At 41.5% G+C, this 5,401-nt stretch overlaps 1 long non-coding RNA gene across 1 annotated transcript; it reads left to right on the top strand.

Annotated features, from left to right (window-relative positions):
- The first annotated feature begins 666 nt into the window (after positions 1–666).
- On the top strand, positions 667–4,838 carry LOC144588302 (uncharacterized). Its single transcript, XR_013543802.1, has 2 exons — positions 667–1,268; positions 3,549–4,838. It is a non-coding gene; the product is annotated as an uncharacterized LOC144588302 (long non-coding RNA).
- The last annotated feature ends 563 nt before the right edge of the window (positions 4,839–5,401 follow it).

Here is a 5,401-nt window from a genome sequence, read left to right as displayed (position 1 = left end):
CAGATGAAAAAGAAGATGGAGGCCGCCATGTGGTAAGTGGCAAAGAGGGGTCTGGGTAAGCCCACACTGGACCCGGCAGCACAAACCCCTTAGAGGACTGGCTGGGCAGCGCAAGGGGCGTGTGGTTGCCTGCCGGCAGACCTGAAGGATGGGGTTTACAGTCTGGTCCACCGGCATATTCTAAAAGGAGGACAAGTTGAGGTGGGAAGCCTCATTTCGCCAGAAATCCAGCCTTCACCCCTTACATCACATTCCTCAGCTCATATGACATATGTCGATTGGGGTTGTTAATCTGTTGGTTTCCCAAATTTGTATTTCTTTCATCACAAGTTGGTTGGAATTTTCAGGCATTGGGAAGGATCCAGCCAGTGGTTGGACAGCAGGTGGTGACCTGCAGGTCTCGGTGGGAGAGAAATCCCACATGGGAATCTGGGGTGGTGCCGGGATCTCCCCAGCTCGAGGGGGGGGGAATTTGCCCCCGCCCTAGGAGGCAGGGGAGTGCTTACGTCCACGTGGCTTCCCAAGGGAACTGCCATCCTAGAGGTTTCTTAAGGAGATGGTGGCTTGCATTGGGTGGGCATGCGGCCTCCCCATGGAGGTGGATCCAACCCAATGCCTATCTAGGATGACTGCTGCTGTGAGTATTTGTGGCCTTTTGTCTTCCAGTTACTCTCTCTCTCTCTCTCTCTCTCTCTCTCTCTCTCTCTCTCTCTCTGTGTGTGTGTGTGTGTGTGTGTGTGTGTGTGTGTGTGGGTGTGTGAGAGAGAGAGAGAGAGAGAGAGAGAGAGAGAGAGAGAGAGAGAGAGAGAGAGAGAGAGAGAGAGTTAATCCAGGCCCAGTCATCTCAGCAGCAGGCCATCAAGCAGTTCTCAGGAGAAAACTGCATATATATCTATATATCTATATATCTATGAAGGTAAGCTGATAATTTCTAAATGCAATTTTTTCTCTCTATCTCTGCTGGTTTTTTTTTTTTGCTAAATGAAGCCTTTTTAAATGCTTAGTCATTTGAGGTGTTATTATTTGAAAAATATTATTTAGTGTAATAAAATGTGTAGTGTCTTTGGCTATGTATGTGTTAACACGATTCTTACCAGCTGTATTAGGGAAGGTAACAATGAACCAATCCTGTCTGTACAGAATTGGGTATTGATGAAAAAGCCACAGAGATGACAAACACCCTCGTGGGCTGCTATGACTAAGAGATGCAACAAGGGCTGCTCTGGAAGAAAGAGGAAGATACTCCTTTCTCGACAGAACTCTGCTGTGTGAGTTATTTCAGTACATATGCAAAGCCATTCAATAAGTTCATGGACCTGATTCCTGTTCTGACTTGGAAGAGTTTGGCGTTCAGGCTTCTTTAGGAAAAATACCCTTTAGGGAAAGGTTAAGAAGATATGTTTGGATCCAGCAAGCCAAGGAGAGGTACAAAAGGAACTGTAACAAACAGCAGACAGTCTTTGCGAACCTAATGACTAACAAGTTTTTATGTGATTTCCTGCTTTCTTGCTGCTGCCTTTATATCAAGAAGGCTTTAAAATGCTTAGCCATTAATTCAGAAGTAATATTTAATGTTAGACTATGTTTGCGTGTTCATTAGTTTATGCTTTTGCTTTGTTTTGTTGCAAACAGCAAAGCAATGGGAAAAGCAAAGCGTGCTGCTTATATACTGCCCCATAGCGCTTCAAGCACTCTCTGGGTGGTTTACAAGCTAATTATGCAGGCTACACATTCCCCCCCCCCCCCCAGCAAGCTAAGTACTCATTTTACCGACCTCGGAAGGATAGAAGGCTGAGTCAACCTTGAAAATGTGTAGGCATGGTTGTCCTAAGGTCACATTTGGCCCTTGACTGCTTTTAAAATTCAAAGAGCAATGTTTTTGCTCTTCTACAGCCACATAAGCACACACAGAGTAAATTTCAGATTAAAACCCAGAGTAGATTTGCTGCTCCATTGGCACTGGAACTGCCAGTCTCCACTGGCAGTTCTTCTCCCTTCTTCAGTCACAAGGATAACAATAACTGAGTTTCAGGTGTTTTTGTTGCAAGAGTTTCTCTAAACTCTTGCAATAAAAATAGTGAGTCATTTCCTTTAACTAGATTCCACAATAAAAACAAATAGTATTGAGAGACTTACAACTTCTAAATGCTCATTATAGAAACACATATCAATTTGGTATGGATTTAGGCTCCAAATCATATATTTTAAAGAGGACAGAAGGTGGGGAAAATAGATCTGTTCTTCTTTCAATGGCTTTATATCTGATCCGCATCATGGAAACATCAAAGCATCCCAAAGTGGAGGTTGCAGGTAGAGAGATTTCAGTAATAGAGAGTGAGAATCTTGGCTTCTTGTCATATATATAGTGTAGACTAAATATCACAATGATAGTATACAGGCAAATGGGGTTTGTGTCTTCTACAAGTATACTTAACAAACAGTCCATTTTGTTGTGTAGAATTGTATACAGTACTTGCAGCGCTCTAGATGCTACTGAAATACATCTTCCATCAGCACCTCTCAGATTGTCCAATTGTCAATGATTTGGGAGCTGTAATCAAATAACATCTGGAGGGTCATAGTTTCTTTGTGGAACTATCACATTCAGCAGAAATCAAAGCTTCTGTAGAATAATCACATACAGAGGACCGTATAGGAAAAATGCTTTACTTCCTTAACTGCTTGCGACCTTTATCACTGTCAACTGAGTCCTAGAAGAGCTTCAATGGTAGCAAATAGGACTATGCCATTGACTATTAATACCATAATTCTCTACTCTGGGAGTTCCACCTGACAGACAGATGACTACAGACACCTAACATGTGGTTTACTGAGGCGAAAGGCCTAAGCTGGAAGGCTTTGTGGCCTAACTAGGCTTGGCTCCACCTAGCTTCCTGTTCAGAAAGGAAGCTCTTAGTTAGCAGTGGGGCAGCTTTCCTATTATGCCATGCCGCAGTGCATACAATTACACTGATCTCTTATGCTTGCAGCCCAGCCAGCTGACTGTGTTGTGTTAGCAGAGGAAGAGGGACTTCTCTTCTGTGCCTTGTGGCGCAGTGGTTAAACCACTGTGCTGCAGCTAAAACTATGTTCACAACCCGGGGTTCAATCCCAGGTAGTTGGATCAAGGTTGACTGAGCCTTCTATCCTTCCGAGGTCGGTAAAATGAGTACCCAGCTCACTGGGGGGTGGGCAATGTGTAGCCTGCATAATGAACTTGTAAACCGTCCAGAGAGTGCTTGAAGTGCTACGGGGCAGTATATAAGCAGCACGCTTTGCTTTTGCTTTTGACTGTAGGAGAAAGAAATAAAGGGAGAAGAAAAGAAAATGGCAGTCCCAAGGCAAGGTGGTGGGCAGGCCATTTTGTGGATCCCTGGCTTGCCATGTTATGTGTATATGCTGTATGTATACTACAATCTTTTATTACAGGACAACTAATTGCAGCTATCACAAAGTGGCCTGAAATATCTTTCTATGTAGTAGATATTGGTCAATATATATATTTGGCATGCTAAAGTGCATTTTGGTTCTTCTGTTTACATGCGCAGTGTTCAAGATATCAACTACCATTATGTTCACCAGTAGAACTCCCACTTTGCCTCCTGGGAGTAGAGCCAGCATGTGTGGCCTTGGGCAAGGTGCTCAGTCCTAGGGTTCCCCCAGAAGAACAAATGACCTGTGTGTATTCTCTACCCAGAAAACAACCCTGAAAAGTGTTGTGTGTCAGAATAGACTTGACAGCACATCATCATCACCACCACCACCACCACCACCACCACCACCACCACCACCACCACCATCATCATCATCATCATCATCATCATCATCATCATCATCATCATCATCATTATTATTATTATTATTATTATTATTATTATTATTATTATTATTATTATTATTATTATTATTATTATTATTATTATATAATGAAGTACAAGTCTCTGTTTAGTGGGTGCATATAATGCAAGTAGATGCTTTTGTGCACTCATCACAGCTTCCTACACTTTTATGAACTCTGTCCACCAGGTATAGAGAAAACATCATCTGATTGGACACAGTGTAATTTGAACCTCAGGCTTCCAAAATGTGGGTTCTTCTAGTCTTGTTCATTTCAGTGCTATTTAAGAGACAGGATGGGAGACCTCAGTATTGTTAACAGAGTATAATTTCTGTACAGTTAGGATAAAAGCCGAGAGACTCAAGGAGAACTAATCTATGCCTGCCAACCCACACTTTAATCGCATGCCGAATTACTTTGTTAGTCATCTCTTTATCAATGCTATCAGCCCACCCCTGCTCCTTTTGCAGTAAACTTTAATTAACCAGAGAAATATTGTGTAGGAGATACTTAAACTGAAGGGGGGGGGGTAAAAAGGTGGTGGCTGCTAGAAGACAAAGAGACTTGAGTTATTTGGGTGTGTTTAAGGAAGGAAGAGCATTTTGTGTAAGTCATAAGTGTTCTTCTTTTGATTTGTTATATAAGCCGCAATGCAAGATTTTACTCTATTTTTCTCTCTCATCAATATCTGTTTTACTATACTATAGGAGTGTGACTAAAATTTAAACCACAAAACAAGAATAAAAGTGAGTCATGGCTCAATAAAATTACCGCTCTTCGTCTGCTGCTCTATAGTATTGTTTTCAGGGGTTTTTTGATTGTTGTTGTTGGTTGTTGTTTTTTAAGTCTAAAGTGGTGGCTGTCAGTACAAACCCAAAGACACAATGACAAAGTATACTACAGTGTTTGGCACTTATACCCACATAGGCATTTGAAAACCTTTTTTTTACATAGAATGATTTTGTTTGTTTATTTATCCACTTTCAGAATGGAATTCTGATGATAAAGTTAATCAAATGGTGCAGTATTGGTAGGTGTGTGTGTGTGTGTGTGATGCAATGTGTAACTGTGTTCATTGCTGTATTAGAAACACTGTTCTGCAAAGCATTGTGTTGTCTAGCAGCAGAGCGCAGTGCACAGAAGGAGAAAAGTAATTTTCAAAGAAATGGACGAACTGAAGCAGGCTTACAGGAGAAGTGCTGTATCGTCTTGATTCCCAATAAGTCAGAGTTAATGGTCATATGGTTGCAGTAGCTTTGAATGCTGTGCAGGGACTAGGAAAACCTGGAGTAATGTCTCCCCTCAGCCAGGAAGCTCCCTTTACAATCTCAGACCCATCGCCTTCTCTCAGCTTAACCTAGTGATTCTCAAAATTTTCATTTTAAGAAACTTCCATACCTTCCCCCTCTCTTTAACAATCATCCATCCCTTTTAAATGAAAGGTCTAATTTAAAACTCAAAAAATTAAAAATTAAAAACATAGTTTTCTTCAGAAACCCCAACATGGGACATTTTAAACTTGTAGAAAAATAGCCCTGACAAAATGCTTTATGTTTGGGTGAG

The sequence above is a fragment of the Pogona vitticeps genome, chromosome 3 (genome assembly GCF_051106095.1).
Source record: "Pogona vitticeps strain Pit_001003342236 chromosome 3, PviZW2.1, whole genome shotgun sequence".
Classification (NCBI taxonomy): Eukaryota; Metazoa; Chordata; class Lepidosauria; order Squamata; family Agamidae; genus Pogona; species Pogona vitticeps.
Note: the sequence above shows the minus strand (reverse complement) of the source record. Positions and strands in the feature narration are given on the sequence as shown.